Below are 13,545 nucleotides of genomic sequence, written 5' to 3'. Positions count from 1 at the left end.
GATCACCTTCGGCCGCTGCCGACTGGCGGGAAGCCGACACAGCGCGGACGCGCGGCGCTCGCTTGTGCGGTGGTGGTGTAATGGTCAGCATAGTTGCCTTCCAAGCAGTTGATCCGGGTTCGATTCCCGGCCACCGCAGCAGGCTTTTAATTTCGCGTATGAGTACTTTTGCCACGCGCTCTTAAATTATTGTTTTTTCGCCCTCTTACTCGCTGCATACCAGCCCTTAGTGTGTCTCGACTTGTCTCGACTTTGCTCGGCTGACGCGAGAGCTGACGCTCTCAAATCGGCCTATATCAAAACGACAAGCACGAGAAACGACTGAGAGAGGTAAGGAGGGACACACAGCACGCCCCCTTCATTTCACGGTGGCGTCTCCCTGACCGAATCGGGCTGTAGCTCCGAAAAGAAAGGAGAAACAAAAATAGGAAGTAAAAGTGCCAATAGCGCCCTGTGTTCCCATGCGCTCACCCGCCCAAGTACTGACAAGGGCCAAAGTTGTTACGCATCGGCAATCGGACATTTTCTTTCATTTTCTCTTTATCGGTTGAGAACCAGTGTATTCAAGATATTATGGCCATTGCCGAGTGAATGCTGTAGCGCTCCCCGACGAGTCGGGTTCGGATCCTCTATCAACTTCCACGCAGGGTGATGATCTTTTGGTCACCACACTCGCCAGCTGAAATCGGCGCCGCCTTTTCGTAGTAGGAAAAGAGTAGTGGCCCGTGGGGGGATCGAACCCACGACCTTCGCGTTATTAGCACGACGCTCTAACCAACTGAGCTAACGGGCCTCGGCAGATGCAGTTGCTCAGCCCTACGCTGGAAACAGGTGGCATGAAGCCGCACACCATTTCTATGGCCGTCGTGTGTCTGCTTCCCTAGTCTATATTCTGCTGACGGTCACGAAACAGTAGCTATATTGCGAGCAGGACGGGAAACGGCCGCTCGGACAGCTCAAACTTGTCACGATTCGTGTGGAAAAAATTCCGTTCCGGTACCGGGAATCGAACCCGGGCCTCCTGGGTGAAAGCCAGGTATCCTAGCCACTAGACCACACCGGATGTGGCCGTTTCGTTCGACCGTTCGTACGGTCGCTTGTCGCATTTCGTGTCGAGTGCCGCGTCGGCGCCCCCCTCTCTTTGCGAGCATCTTTGCACATACTGACTGGCAAGGCGCGCACCTCAAACGTCGCAGAGCAATGCTTTTGGCTTCACGCTCTGCTGGGAGAAGAGGAAAAGGGAAGCTGTAAGTAGCAATAACAGGAAGTAAACATTTTCCCGCTGAAGCGTTGAAACGCTGTGGATAACAAACAAGAAATACGTTGGCGCCCTAGCAACAGCACCACCATGTCACAGAAAATTAAATGCCCCGGGTGAGGATCGAACTCACGACCTTAAGATTATGAGACTTACGCGCTGCCTACTGCGCTACCGAGGCACGGGTGCACCGCTTGTCCTGGAAACTGGGTAAACACCTTACCCAATATTAGACGTAGAGACACTGTACTTCCTGGATAACGTGTTCTGTTGCTACACGTGCACTGCCGGCCCAGTTGATTGCGGTGCTGCTGCTGCTGTTGCAACGATAGGCAGCACTCCTTGTCGTTGAAGTTCAGTGCCTCGGAGGCACCCGGACCCAGCAACTTGTGAGGCCAGGCCGACGCTAGTCTGTAGAACATGATGCGAGCGTCCTAGTGGGGACCCGCGAGTGCTGCGTTCTCGGTCCTTCTCAAGGGAAATCCAGCTACACATTCTTGTGGATCGTGCATCTCAAGCGCTCAAGCCACGCGGCAGCATTATCGCGGGAAAAGCAAAATGATGCATCGGCCGGGAATCGAACCCGGGCCGCCCGCGTGGCAGGCGAGCATTCTACCACTGAACCACCGATGCTCGGGCCAGCGGTAACTTGGCGCTGCTTGCCGCGCAGATGTCTCAAGGGAAAGTGGGACTGCCGTCAAGCGCCGTAGCATTCTGTGGAAAAGATGCTGCAGACGCTGAATCCTGCACTGCACTGCTCTGCTTAAAAATGCCGCCAGAACGCGGTCCTCTGCGTACTCTTGCGTTGCCGGCGCCCAACTCTTGCCAAAGGATGCGAAGTGTGCGCGGATACGCTGTCCGAATGCGTCTGGATGTGCTCCCCTAGCCTGCCTCGAAATGCGCCTGCCAGGTACGATCACCTTCGGCCGCTGCCGACTGGCGGGAAGCCGACACAGCGCGGACGCGCGGCGCTCGCTTGTGCGGTGGTGGTGTAATGGTCAGCATAGTTGCCTTCCAAGCAGTTGATCCGGGTTCGATTCCCGGCCACCGCAGCAGGCTTTTAATTTCGCGTATGAGTACTTTTGCCACGCGCTCTTAAATTATTGTTTTTTCGCCCTCTTACTCGCTGCATACCAGCCCTTAGTGTGTCTCGACTTGTCTCGACTTTGCTCGGCTGACGCGAGAGCTGACGCTCTCAAATCGGCCTATATCAAAACGACAAGCACGAGAAACGACTGAGAGAGGTAAGGAGGGACACACAGCACGCCCCCTTCATTTCACGGTGGCGTCTCCCTGACCGAATCGGGCTGTAGCTCCGAAAAGAAAGGAGAAACAAAAATAGGAAGTAAAAGTGCCAATAGCGCCCTGTGTTCCCATGCGCTCACCCGCCCAAGTACTGACAAGGGCCAAAGTTGTTACGCATCGGCAATCGGACATTTTCTTTCATTTTCTCTTTATCGGTTGAGAACCAGTGTATTCAAGATATTATGGCCATTGCCGAGTGAATGCTGTAGCGCTCCCCGACGAGTCGGGTTCGGATCCTCTATCAACTTCCACGCAGGGTGATGATCTTTTGGTCACCACACTCGCCAGCTGAAATCGGCGCCGCCTTTTCGTAGTAGGAAAAGAGTAGTGGCCCGTGGGGGGATCGAACCCACGACCTTCGCGTTATTAGCACGACGCTCTAACCAACTGAGCTAACGGGCCTCGGCAGATGCAGTTGCTCAGCCCTACGCTGGAAACAGGTGGCATGAAGCCGCACACCATTTCTATGGCCGTCGTGTGTCTGCTTCCCTAGTCTATATTCTGCTGACGGTCACGAAACAGTAGCTATATTGCGAGCAGGACGGGAAACGGCCGCTCGGACAGCTCAAACTTGTCACGATTCGTGTGGAAAAAATTCCGTTCCGGTACCGGGAATCGAACCCGGGCCTCCTGGGTGAAAGCCAGGTATCCTAGCCACTAGACCACACCGGATGTGGCCGTTTCGTTCGACCGTTCGTACGGTCGCTTGTCGCATTTCGTGTCGAGTGCCGCGTCGGCGCCCCCCTCTCTTTGCGAGCATCTTTGCACATACTGACTGGCAAGGCGCGCACCTCAAACGTCGCAGAGCAATGCTTTTGGCTTCACGCTCTGCTGGGAGAAGAGGAAAAGGGAAGCTGTAAGTAGCAATAACAGGAAGTAAACATTTTCCCGCTGAAGCGTTGAAACGCTGTGGATAACAAACAAGAAATACGTTGGCGCCCTAGCAACAGCACCACCATGTCACAGAAAATTAAATGCCCCGGGTGAGGATCGAACTCACGACCTTAAGATTATGAGACTTACGCGCTGCCTACTGCGCTACCGAGGCACGGGTGCACCGCTTGTCCTGGAAACTGGGTAAACACCTTACCCAATATTAGACGTAGAGACACTGTACTTCCTGGATAACGTGTTCTGTTGCTACACGTGCACTGCCGGCCCAGTTGATTGCGGTGCTGCTGCTGCTGTTGCAACGATAGGCAGCACTCCTTGTCGTTGAAGTTCAGTGCCTCGGAGGCACCCGGACCCAGCAACTTGTGAGGCCAGGCCGACGCTAGTCTGTAGAACATGATGCGAGCGTCCTAGTGGGGACCCGCGAGTGCTGCGTTCTCGGTCCTTCTCAAGGGAAATCCAGCTACACATTCTTGTGGATCGTGCATCTCAAGCGCTCAAGCCACGCGGCAGCATTATCGCGGGAAAAGCAAAATGATGCATCGGCCGGGAATCGAACCCGGGCCGCCCGCGTGGCAGGCGAGCATTCTACCACTGAACCACCGATGCTCGGGCCAGCGGTAACTTGGCGCTGCTTGCCGCGCAGATGTCTCAAGGGAAAGTGGGACTGCCGTCAAGCGCCGTAGCATTCTGTGGAAAAGATGCTGCAGACGCTGAATCCTGCACTGCACTGCTCTGCTTAAAAATGCCGCCAGAACGCGGTCCTCTGCGTACTCTTGCGTTGCCGGCGCCCAACTCTTGCCAAAGGATGCGAAGTGTGCGCGGATACGCTGTCCGAATGCGTCTGGATGTGCTCCCCTAGCCTGCCTCGAAATGCGCCTGCCAGGTACGATCACCTTCGGCCGCTGCCGACTGGCGGGAAGCCGACACAGCGCGGACGCGCGGCGCTCGCTTGTGCGGTGGTGGTGTAATGGTCAGCATAGTTGCCTTCCAAGCAGTTGATCCGGGTTCGATTCCCGGCCACCGCAGCAGGCTTTTAATTTCGCGTATGAGTACTTTTGCCACGCGCTCTTAAATTATTGTTTTTTCGCCCTCTTACTCGCTGCATACCAGCCCTTAGTGTGTCTCGACTTGTCTCGACTTTGCTCGGCTGACGCGAGAGCTGACGCTCTCAAATCGGCCTATATCAAAACGACAAGCACGAGAAACGACTGAGAGAGGTAAGGAGGGACACACAGCACGCCCCCTTCATTTCACGGTGGCGTCTCCCTGACCGAATCGGGCTGTAGCTCCGAAAAGAAAGGAGAAACAAAAATAGGAAGTAAAAGTGCCAATAGCGCCCTGTGTTCCCATGCGCTCACCCGCCCAAGTACTGACAAGGGCCAAAGTTGTTACGCATCGGCAATCGGACATTTTCTTTCATTTTCTCTTTATCGGTTGAGAACCAGTGTATTCAAGATATTATGGCCATTGCCGAGTGAATGCTGTAGCGCTCCCCGACGAGTCGGGTTCGGATCCTCTATCAACTTCCACGCAGGGTGATGATCTTTTGGTCACCACACTCGCCAGCTGAAATCGGCGCCGCCTTTTCGTAGTAGGAAAAGAGTAGTGGCCCGTGGGGGGATCGAACCCACGACCTTCGCGTTATTAGCACGACGCTCTAACCAACTGAGCTAACGGGCCTCGGCAGATGCAGTTGCTCAGCCCTACGCTGGAAACAGGTGGCATGAAGCCGCACACCATTTCTATGGTCGTCGTGTGTCTGCTTCCCTAGTCTATATTCTGCTGACGGTCACGAAACAGTAGCTATATTGCGAGCAGGACGGGAAACGGCCGCTCGGACAGCTCAAACTTGTCACGATTCGTGTGGAAAAAATTCCGTTCCGGTACCGGGAATCGAACCCGGGCCTCCTGGGTGAAAGCCAGGTATCCTAGCCACTAGACCACACCGGATGTGGCCGTTTCGTTCGACCGTTCGTACGGTCGCTTGTCGCATTTCGTGTCGAGTGCCGCGTCGGCGCCCCCCTCTCTTTGCGAGCATTTTTGCACATACTGACTGGCAAGGCGCGCACCTCAAACGTCGCAGAGCAATGCTTTTGGCTTCACGCTCTGCTGGGAGAAGAGGAAAAGGGAAGCTGTAAGTAGCAATAACAGGAAGTAAACATTTTCCCGCTGAAGCGTTGAAACGCTGTGGATAACAAACAAGAAATACGTTGGCGCCCTAGCAACAGCACCACCATGTCACAGAAAATTAAATGCCCCGGGTGAGGATCGAACTCACGACCTTAAGATTATGAGACTTACGCGCTGCCTACTGCGCTACCGAGGCACGGGTGCACCGCTTGTCCTGGAAACTGGGTAAACACCTTACCCAATATTAGACGTAGAGACACTGTACTTCCTGGATAACGTGTTCTGTTGCTACACGTGCACTGCCGGCCCAGTTGATTGCGGTGCTGCTGCTGCTGTTGCAACGATAGGCAGCACTCCTTGTCGTTGAAGTTCAGTGCCTCGGAGGCACCCGGACCCAGCAACTTGTGAGGCCAGGCCGACGCTAGTCTGTAGAACATGATGCGAGCGTCCTAGTGGGGACCCGCGAGTGCTGCGTTCTCGGTCCTTCTCAAGGGAAATCCAGCTACACATTCTTGTGGATCGTGCATCTCAAGCGCTCAAGCCACGCGGCAGCATTATCGCGGGAAAAGCAAAATGATGCATCGGCCGGGAATCGAACCCGGGCCGCCCGCGTGGCAGGCGAGCATTCTACCACTGAACCACCGATGCTCGGGCCAGCGGTAACTTGGCGCTGCTTGCCGCGCAGATGTCTCAAGGGAAAGTGGGACTGCCGTCAAGCGCCGTAGCATTCTGTGGAAAAGATGCTGCAGACGCTGAATCCTGCACTGCACTGCTCTGCTTAAAAATGCCGCCAGAACGCGGTCCTCTGCGTACTCTTGCGTTGCCGGCGCCCAACTCTTGCCAAAGGATGCGAAGTGTGCGCGGATACGCTGTCCGAATGCGTCTGGATGTGCTCCCCTAGCCTGCCTCGAAATGCGCCTGCCAGGTACGATCACCTTCGGCCGCTGCCGACTGGCGGGAAGCCGACACAGCGCGGACGCGCGGCGCTCGCTTGTGCGGTGGTGGTGTAATGGTCAGCATAGTTGCCTTCCAAGCAGTTGATCCGGGTTCGATTCCCGGCCACCGCAGCAGGCTTTTAATTTCGCGTATGAGTACTTTTGCCACGCGCTCTTAAATTATTGTTTTTTCGCCCTCTTACTCGCTGCATACCAGCCCTTAGTGTGTCTCGACTTGTCTCGACTTTGCTCGGCTGACGCGAGAGCTGACGCTCTCAAATCGGCCTATATCAAAACGACAAGCACGAGAAACGACTGAGAGAGGTAAGGAGGGACACACAGCACGCCCCCTTCATTTCACGGTGGCGTCTCCCTGACCGAATCGGGCTGTAGCTCCGAAAAGAAAGGAGAAACAAAAATAGGAAGTAAAAGTGCCAATAGCGCCCTGTGTTCCCATGCGCTCACCCGCCCAAGTACTGACAAGGGCCAAAGTTGTTACGCATCGGCAATCGGACATTTTCTTTCATTTTCTCTTTATCGGTTGAGAACCAGTGTATTCAAGATATTATGGCCATTGCCGAGTGAATGCTGTAGCGCTCCCCGACGAGTCGGGTTCGGATCCTCTATCAACTTCCACGCAGGGTGATGATCTTTTGGTCACCACACTCGCCAGCTGAAATCGGCGCCGCCTTTTCGTAGTAGGAAAAGAGTAGTGGCCCGTGGGGGGATCGAACCCACGACCTTCGCGTTATTAGCACGACGCTCTAACCAACTGAGCTAACGGGCCTCGGCAGATGCAGTTGCTCAGCCCTACGCTGGAAACAGGTGGCATGAAGCCGCACACCATTTCTATGGTCGTCGTGTGTCTGCTTCCCTAGTCTATATTCTGCTGACGGTCACGAAACAGTAGCTATATTGCGAGCAGGACGGGAAACGGCCGCTCGGACAGCTCAAACTTGTCACGATTCGTGTGGAAAAAATTCCGTTCCGGTACCGGGAATCGAACCCGGGCCTCCTGGGTGAAAGCCAGGTATCCTAGCCACTAGACCACACCGGATGTGGCCGTTTCGTTCGACCGTTCGTACGGTCGCTTGTCGCATTTCGTGTCGAGTGCCGCGTCGGCGCCCCCCTCTCTTTGCGAGCATTTTTGCACATACTGACTGGCAAGGCGCGCACCTCAAACGTCGCAGAGCAATGCTTTTGGCTTCACGCTCTGCTGGGAGAAGAGGAAAAGGGAAGCTGTAAGTAGCAATAACAGGAAGTAAACATTTTCCCGCTGAAGCGTTGAAACGCTGTGGATAACAAACAAGAAATACGTTGGCGCCCTAGCAACAGCACCACCATGTCACAGAAAATTAAATGCCCCGGGTGAGGATCGAACTCACGACCTTAAGATTATGAGACTTACGCGCTGCCTACTGCGCTACCGAGGCACGGGTGCACCGCTTGTCCTGGAAACTGGGTAAACACCTTACCCAATATTAGACGTAGAGACACTGTACTTCCTGGATAACGTGTTCTGTTGCTACACGTGCACTGCCGGCCCAGTTGATTGCGGTGCTGCTGCTGCTGTTGCAACGATAGGCAGCACTCCTTGTCGTTGAAGTTCAGTGCCTCGGAGGCACCCGGACCCAGCAACTTGTGAGGCCAGGCCGACGCTAGTCTGTAGAACATGATGCGAGCGTCCTAGTGGGGACCCGCGAGTGCTGCGTTCTCGGTCCTTCTCAAGGGAAATCCAGCTACACATTCTTGTGGATCGTGCATCTCAAGCGCTCAAGCCACGCGGCAGCATTATCGCGGGAAAAGCAAAATGATGCATCGGCCGGGAATCGAACCCGGGCCGCCCGCGTGGCAGGCGAGCATTCTACCACTGAACCACCGATGCTCGGGCCAGCGGTAACTTGGCGCTGCTTGCCGCGCAGATGTCTCAAGGGAAAGTGGGACTGCCGTCAAGCGCCGTAGCATTCTGTGGAAAAGATGCTGCAGACGCTGAATCCTGCACTGCACTGCTCTGCTTAAAAATGCCGCCAGAACGCGGTCCTCTGCGTACTCTTGCGTTGCCGGCGCCCAACTCTTGCCAAAGGATGCGAAGTGTGCGCGGATACGCTGTCCGAATGCGTCTGGATGTGCTCCCCTAGCCTGCCTCGAAATGCGCCTGCCAGGTACGATCACCTTCGGCCGCTGCCGACTGGCGGGAAGCCGACACAGCGCGGACGCGCGGCGCTCGCTTGTGCGGTGGTGGTGTAATGGTCAGCATAGTTGCCTTCCAAGCAGTTGATCCGGGTTCGATTCCCGGCCACCGCAGCAGGCTTTTAATTTCGCGTATGAGTACTTTTGCCACGCGCTCTTAAATTATTGTTTTTTCGCCCTCTTACTCGCTGCATACCAGCCCTTAGTGTGTCTCGACTTGTCTCGACTTTGCTCGGCTGACGCGAGAGCTGACGCTCTCAAATCGGCCTATATCAAAACGACAAGCACGAGAAACGACTGAGAGAGGTAAGGAGGGACACACAGCACGCCCCCTTCATTTCACGGTGGCGTCTCCCTGACCGAATCGGGCTGTAGCTCCGAAAAGAAAGGAGAAACAAAAATAGGAAGTAAAAGTGCCAATAGCGCCCTGTGTTCCCATGCGCTCACCCGCCCAAGTACTGACAAGGGCCAAAGTTGTTACGCATCGGCAATCGGACATTTTCTTTCATTTTCTCTTTATCGGTTGAGAACCAGTGTATTCAAGATATTATGGCCATTGCCGAGTGAATGCTGTAGCGCTCCCCGACGAGTCGGGTTCGGATCCTCTATCAACTTCCACGCAGGGTGATGATCTTTTGGTCACCACACTCGCCAGCTGAAATCGGCGCCGCCTTTTCGTAGTAGGAAAAGAGTAGTGGCCCGTGGGGGGATCGAACCCACGACCTTCGCGTTATTAGCACGACGCTCTAACCAACTGAGCTAACGGGCCTCGGCAGATGCAGTTGCTCAGCCCTACGCTGGAAACAGGTGGCATGAAGCCGCACACCATTTCTATGGTCGTCGTGTGTCTGCTTCCCTAGTCTATATTCTGCTGACGGTCACGAAACAGTAGCTATATTGCGAGCAGGACGGGAAACGGCCGCTCGGACAGCTCAAACTTGTCACGATTCGTGTGGAAAAAATTCCGTTCCGGTACCGGGAATCGAACCCGGGCCTCCTGGGTGAAAGCCAGGTATCCTAGCCACTAGACCACACCGGATGTGGCCGTTTCGTTCGACCGTTCGTACGGTCGCTTGTCGCATTTCGTGTCGAGTGCCGCGTCGGCGCCCCCCTCTCTTTGCGAGCATTTTTGCACATACTGACTGGCAAGGCGCGCACCTCAAACGTCGCAGAGCAATGCTTTTGGCTTCACGCTCTGCTGGGAGAAGAGGAAAAGGGAAGCTGTAAGTAGCAATAACAGGAAGTAAACATTTTCCCGCTGAAGCGTTGAAACGCTGTGGATAACAAACAAGAAATACGTTGGCGCCCTAGCAACAGCACCACCATGTCACAGAAAATTAAATGCCCCGGGTGAGGATCGAACTCACGACCTTAAGATTATGAGACTTACGCGCTGCCTACTGCGCTACCGAGGCACGGGTGCACCGCTTGTCCTGGAAACTGGGTAAACACCTTACCCAATATTAGACGTAGAGACACTGTACTTCCTGGATAACGTGTTCTGTTGCTACACGTGCACTGCCGGCCCAGTTGATTGCGGTGCTGCTGCTGCTGTTGCAACGATAGGCAGCACTCCTTGTCGTTGAAGTTCAGTGCCTCGGAGGCACCCGGACCCAGCAACTTGTGAGGCCAGGCCGACGCTAGTCTGTAGAACATGATGCGAGCGTCCTAGTGGGGACCCGCGAGTGCTGCGTTCTCGGTCCTTCTCAAGGGAAATCCAGCTACACATTCTTGTGGATCGTGCATCTCAAGCGCTCAAGCCACGCGGCAGCATTATCGCGGGAAAAGCAAAATGATGCATCGGCTGGGAATCGAACCCGGGCCGCCCGCGTGGCAGGCGAGCATTCTACCACTGAACCACCGATGCTCGGGCCAGCGGTAACTTGGCGCTGCTTGCCGCGCAGATGTCTCAAGGGAAAGTGGGACTGCCGTCAAGCGCCGTAGCATTCTGTGGAAAAGATGCTGCAGACGCTGAATCCTGCACTGCACTGCTCTGCTTAAAAATGCCGCCAGAACGCGGTCCTCTGCGTACTCTTGCGTTGCCGGCGCCCAACTCTTGCCAAAGGATGCGAAGTGTGCGCGGATACGCTGTCCGAATGCGTCTGGATGTGCTCCCCTAGCCTGCCTCGAAATGCGCCTGCCAGGTACGATCACCTTCGGCCGCTGCCGACTGGCGGGAAGCCGACACAGCGCGGACGCGCGGCGCTCGCTTGTGCGGTGGTGGTGTAATGGTCAGCATAGTTGCCTTCCAAGCAGTTGATCCGGATTCGATTCCCGGCCACCGCAGCAGGCTTTTAATTTCGCGTATGAGTACTTTTGCCACGCGCTCTTAAATTATTGTTTTTTCGCCTTCTTACTCGCTGCATACCAGCCCTTAGTGTGTCTCGACTTGTCTCGACTTTGCTCGGCTGACGCGAGAGCTGACGCTCTCAAATCGGCCTATATCAAAACGACAAGCACGAGAAACGACTGAGAGAGGTAAGGAGGGACACACAGCACGCCCCCTTCATTTCACGGTGGCGTCTCCCTGACCGAATCGGGCTGTAGCTCCGAAAAGAAAGGAGAAACAAAAATAGGAAGTAAAAGTGCCAATAGCGCCCTGTGTTCCCATGCGCTCACCCGCCCAAGTACTGACAAGGGCCAAAGTTGTTACGCATCGGCAATCGGACATTTTCTTTCATTTTCTCTTTATCGGTTGAGAACCAGTGTATTCAAGATATTATGGCCATTGCCGAGTGAATGCTGTAGCGCTCCCCGACGAGTCGGGTTCGGATCCTCTATCAACTTCCACGCAGGGTGATGATCTTTTGGTCACCACACTCGCCAGCTGAAATCGGCGCCGCCTTTTCGTAGTAGGAAAAGAGTAGTGGCCCGTGGGGGGATCGAACCCACGACCTTCGCGTTATTAGCACGACGCTCTAACCAACTGAGCTAACGGGCCTCGGCAGATGCAGTTGCTCAGCCCTACGCTGGAAACAGGTGGCATGAAGCCGCACACCATTTCTATGGTCGTCGTGTGTCTGCTTCCCTAGTCTATATTCTGCTGACGGTCACGAAACAGTAGCTATATTGCGAGCAGGACGGGAAACGGCCGCTCGGACAGCTCAAACTTGTCACGATTCGTGTGGAAAAAATTCCGTTCCGGTACCGGGAATCGAACCCGGGCCTCCTGGGTGAAAGCCAGGTATCCTAGCCACTAGACCACACCGGATGTGGCCGTTTCGTTCGACCGTTCGTACGGTCGCTTGTCGCATTTCGTGTCGAGTGCCGCGTCGGCGCCCCCCTCTCTTTGCGAGCATTTTTGCACATACTGACTGGCAAGGCGCGCACCTCAAACGTCGCAGAGCAATGCTTTTGGCTTCACGCTCTGCTGGGAGAAGAGGAAAAGGGAAGCTGTAAGTAGCAATAACAGGAAGTAAACATTTTCCCGCTGAAGCGTTGAAACGCTGTGGATAACAAACAAGAAATACGTTGGCGCCCTAGCAACAGCACCACCATGTCACAGAAAATTAAATGCCCCGGGTGAGGATCGAACTCACGACCTTAAGATTATGAGACTTACGCGCTGCCTACTGCGCTACCGAGGCACGGGTGCACCGCTTGTCCTGGAAACTGGGTAAACACCTTACCCAATATTAGACGTAGAGACACTGTACTTCCTGGATAACGTGTTCTGTTGCTACACGTGCACTGCCGGCCCAGTTGATTGCGGTGCTGCTGCTGCTGTTGCAACGATAGGCAGCACTCCTTGTCGTTGAAGTTCAGTGCCTCGGAGGCACCCGGACCCAGCAACTTGTGAGGCCAGGCCGACGCTAGTCTGTAGAACATGATGCGAGCGTCCTAGTGGGGACCCGCGAGTGCTGCGTTCTCGGTCCTTCTCAAGGGAAATCCAGCTACACATTCTTGTGGATCGTGCATCTCAAGCGCTCAAGCCACGCGGCAGCATTATCGCGGGAAAAGCAAAATGATGCATCGGCCGGGAATCGAACCCGGGCCGCCCGCGTGGCAGGCGAGCATTCTACCACTGAACCACCGATGCTCGGGCCAGCGGTAACTTGGCGCTGCTTGCCGCGCAGATGTCTCAAGGGAAAGTGGGACTGCCGTCAAGCGCCGTAGCATTCTGTGGAAAAGATGCTGCAGACGCTGAATCCTGCACTGCACTGCTCTGCTTAAAAATGCCGCCAGAACGCGGTCCTCTGCGTACTCTTGCGTTGCCGGCGCCCAACTCTTGCCAAAGGATGCGAAGTGTGCGCGGATACGCTGTCCGAATGCGTCTGGATGTGCTCCCCTAGCCTGCCTCGAAATGCGCCTGCCAGGTACGATCACCTTCGGCCGCTGCCGACTGGCGGGAAGCCGACACAGCGCGGACGCGCGGCGCTCGCTTGTGCGGTGGTGGTGTAATGGTCAGCATAGTTGCCTTCCAAGCAGTTGATCCGGGTTCGATTCCCGGCCACCGCAGCAGGCTTTTAATTTCGCGTATGAGTACTTTTGCCACGCGCTCTTAAATTATTGTTTTTTCGCCTTCTTACTCGCTGCATACCAGCCCTTAGTGTGTCTCGACTTGTCTCGACTTTGCTCGGCTGACGCGAGAGCTGACGCTCTCAAATCGGCCTATATCAAAACGACAAGCACGAGAAACGACTGAGAGAGGTAAGGAGGGACACACAGCACGCCCCCTTCATTTCACGGTGGCGTCTCCCTGACCGAATCGGGCTGTAGCTCCGAAAAGAAAGGAGAAACAAAAATAGGAAGTAAAAGTGCCAATAGCGCCCTGTGTTCCCATGCGCTCACCCGCCCAAGTACTGACAAGGGCCAAAGTTGTTACGCATCGGC

At 55.1% G+C, this 13,545-nt stretch overlaps 31 non-coding genes across 31 annotated transcripts; 7 read left to right on the top strand and 24 right to left on the bottom strand.

Annotated features, from left to right (window-relative positions):
* Window positions 1-66: 66 nt before the first annotated feature.
* Window positions 67-138, top strand: Trnag-ucc. The gene has a single exon. It is a non-coding gene; the product is annotated as a tRNA-Gly (tRNA).
* Window positions 139-719: 581 nt separating this feature from the next.
* Trnai-aau lies at window positions 720-793 on the bottom strand. The gene has a single exon. It is a non-coding gene; the product is annotated as a tRNA-Ile (tRNA).
* A 198-nt stretch (window positions 794-991) lies between these two features.
* On the bottom strand, window positions 992-1,063 carry Trnae-uuc. Its single transcript has one exon. It is a non-coding gene; the product is annotated as a tRNA-Glu (tRNA).
* A 303-nt stretch (window positions 1,064-1,366) lies between these two features.
* On the bottom strand, window positions 1,367-1,439 carry Trnam-cau. Its single transcript has one exon. It is a non-coding gene; the product is annotated as a tRNA-Met (tRNA).
* A 381-nt stretch (window positions 1,440-1,820) lies between these two features.
* On the bottom strand, window positions 1,821-1,891 carry Trnag-gcc. Its single transcript has one exon. It is a non-coding gene; the product is annotated as a tRNA-Gly (tRNA).
* A 347-nt stretch (window positions 1,892-2,238) lies between these two features.
* Trnag-ucc lies at window positions 2,239-2,310 on the top strand. The gene has a single exon. It is a non-coding gene; the product is annotated as a tRNA-Gly (tRNA).
* A 581-nt stretch (window positions 2,311-2,891) lies between these two features.
* Trnai-aau lies at window positions 2,892-2,965 on the bottom strand. The gene has a single exon. It is a non-coding gene; the product is annotated as a tRNA-Ile (tRNA).
* A 198-nt stretch (window positions 2,966-3,163) lies between these two features.
* Trnae-uuc lies at window positions 3,164-3,235 on the bottom strand. The gene has a single exon. It is a non-coding gene; the product is annotated as a tRNA-Glu (tRNA).
* Window positions 3,236-3,538: 303 nt separating this feature from the next.
* Trnam-cau lies at window positions 3,539-3,611 on the bottom strand. Its single transcript has one exon. It is a non-coding gene; the product is annotated as a tRNA-Met (tRNA).
* A 381-nt stretch (window positions 3,612-3,992) lies between these two features.
* On the bottom strand, window positions 3,993-4,063 carry Trnag-gcc. Its single transcript has one exon. It is a non-coding gene; the product is annotated as a tRNA-Gly (tRNA).
* A 347-nt stretch (window positions 4,064-4,410) lies between these two features.
* On the top strand, window positions 4,411-4,482 carry Trnag-ucc. The gene has a single exon. It is a non-coding gene; the product is annotated as a tRNA-Gly (tRNA).
* Window positions 4,483-5,063: 581 nt separating this feature from the next.
* Window positions 5,064-5,137, bottom strand: Trnai-aau. Its single transcript has one exon. It is a non-coding gene; the product is annotated as a tRNA-Ile (tRNA).
* Window positions 5,138-5,335: 198 nt separating this feature from the next.
* Window positions 5,336-5,407, bottom strand: Trnae-uuc. The gene has a single exon. It is a non-coding gene; the product is annotated as a tRNA-Glu (tRNA).
* A 303-nt stretch (window positions 5,408-5,710) lies between these two features.
* On the bottom strand, window positions 5,711-5,783 carry Trnam-cau. Its single transcript has one exon. It is a non-coding gene; the product is annotated as a tRNA-Met (tRNA).
* A 381-nt stretch (window positions 5,784-6,164) lies between these two features.
* Trnag-gcc lies at window positions 6,165-6,235 on the bottom strand. The gene has a single exon. It is a non-coding gene; the product is annotated as a tRNA-Gly (tRNA).
* Window positions 6,236-6,582: 347 nt separating this feature from the next.
* Window positions 6,583-6,654, top strand: Trnag-ucc. The gene has a single exon. It is a non-coding gene; the product is annotated as a tRNA-Gly (tRNA).
* Window positions 6,655-7,235: 581 nt separating this feature from the next.
* Window positions 7,236-7,309, bottom strand: Trnai-aau. Its single transcript has one exon. It is a non-coding gene; the product is annotated as a tRNA-Ile (tRNA).
* Window positions 7,310-7,507: 198 nt separating this feature from the next.
* Trnae-uuc lies at window positions 7,508-7,579 on the bottom strand. Its single transcript has one exon. It is a non-coding gene; the product is annotated as a tRNA-Glu (tRNA).
* A 303-nt stretch (window positions 7,580-7,882) lies between these two features.
* Window positions 7,883-7,955, bottom strand: Trnam-cau. Its single transcript has one exon. It is a non-coding gene; the product is annotated as a tRNA-Met (tRNA).
* A 381-nt stretch (window positions 7,956-8,336) lies between these two features.
* Trnag-gcc lies at window positions 8,337-8,407 on the bottom strand. The gene has a single exon. It is a non-coding gene; the product is annotated as a tRNA-Gly (tRNA).
* Window positions 8,408-8,754: 347 nt separating this feature from the next.
* Trnag-ucc lies at window positions 8,755-8,826 on the top strand. Its single transcript has one exon. It is a non-coding gene; the product is annotated as a tRNA-Gly (tRNA).
* A 581-nt stretch (window positions 8,827-9,407) lies between these two features.
* On the bottom strand, window positions 9,408-9,481 carry Trnai-aau. Its single transcript has one exon. It is a non-coding gene; the product is annotated as a tRNA-Ile (tRNA).
* Window positions 9,482-9,679: 198 nt separating this feature from the next.
* On the bottom strand, window positions 9,680-9,751 carry Trnae-uuc. Its single transcript has one exon. It is a non-coding gene; the product is annotated as a tRNA-Glu (tRNA).
* Window positions 9,752-10,054: 303 nt separating this feature from the next.
* Trnam-cau lies at window positions 10,055-10,127 on the bottom strand. The gene has a single exon. It is a non-coding gene; the product is annotated as a tRNA-Met (tRNA).
* Window positions 10,128-10,508: 381 nt separating this feature from the next.
* Trnag-gcc lies at window positions 10,509-10,579 on the bottom strand. The gene has a single exon. It is a non-coding gene; the product is annotated as a tRNA-Gly (tRNA).
* A 347-nt stretch (window positions 10,580-10,926) lies between these two features.
* Window positions 10,927-10,998, top strand: Trnag-ucc. Its single transcript has one exon. It is a non-coding gene; the product is annotated as a tRNA-Gly (tRNA).
* A 581-nt stretch (window positions 10,999-11,579) lies between these two features.
* Window positions 11,580-11,653, bottom strand: Trnai-aau. Its single transcript has one exon. It is a non-coding gene; the product is annotated as a tRNA-Ile (tRNA).
* Window positions 11,654-11,851: 198 nt separating this feature from the next.
* Window positions 11,852-11,923, bottom strand: Trnae-uuc. Its single transcript has one exon. It is a non-coding gene; the product is annotated as a tRNA-Glu (tRNA).
* A 303-nt stretch (window positions 11,924-12,226) lies between these two features.
* Window positions 12,227-12,299, bottom strand: Trnam-cau. The gene has a single exon. It is a non-coding gene; the product is annotated as a tRNA-Met (tRNA).
* A 381-nt stretch (window positions 12,300-12,680) lies between these two features.
* On the bottom strand, window positions 12,681-12,751 carry Trnag-gcc. Its single transcript has one exon. It is a non-coding gene; the product is annotated as a tRNA-Gly (tRNA).
* A 347-nt stretch (window positions 12,752-13,098) lies between these two features.
* Window positions 13,099-13,170, top strand: Trnag-ucc. The gene has a single exon. It is a non-coding gene; the product is annotated as a tRNA-Gly (tRNA).
* Window positions 13,171-13,545: the final 375 nt, after the last annotated feature.

The sequence above is a fragment of the Schistocerca piceifrons genome, unplaced genomic scaffold (assembly GCF_021461385.2).
Source record: "Schistocerca piceifrons isolate TAMUIC-IGC-003096 unplaced genomic scaffold, iqSchPice1.1 HiC_scaffold_458, whole genome shotgun sequence".
In the NCBI taxonomy this organism is placed as follows: domain Eukaryota; kingdom Metazoa; phylum Arthropoda; class Insecta; order Orthoptera; family Acrididae; genus Schistocerca; species Schistocerca piceifrons.
This window is presented reverse-complemented; position numbering and strand designations above follow the sequence as displayed.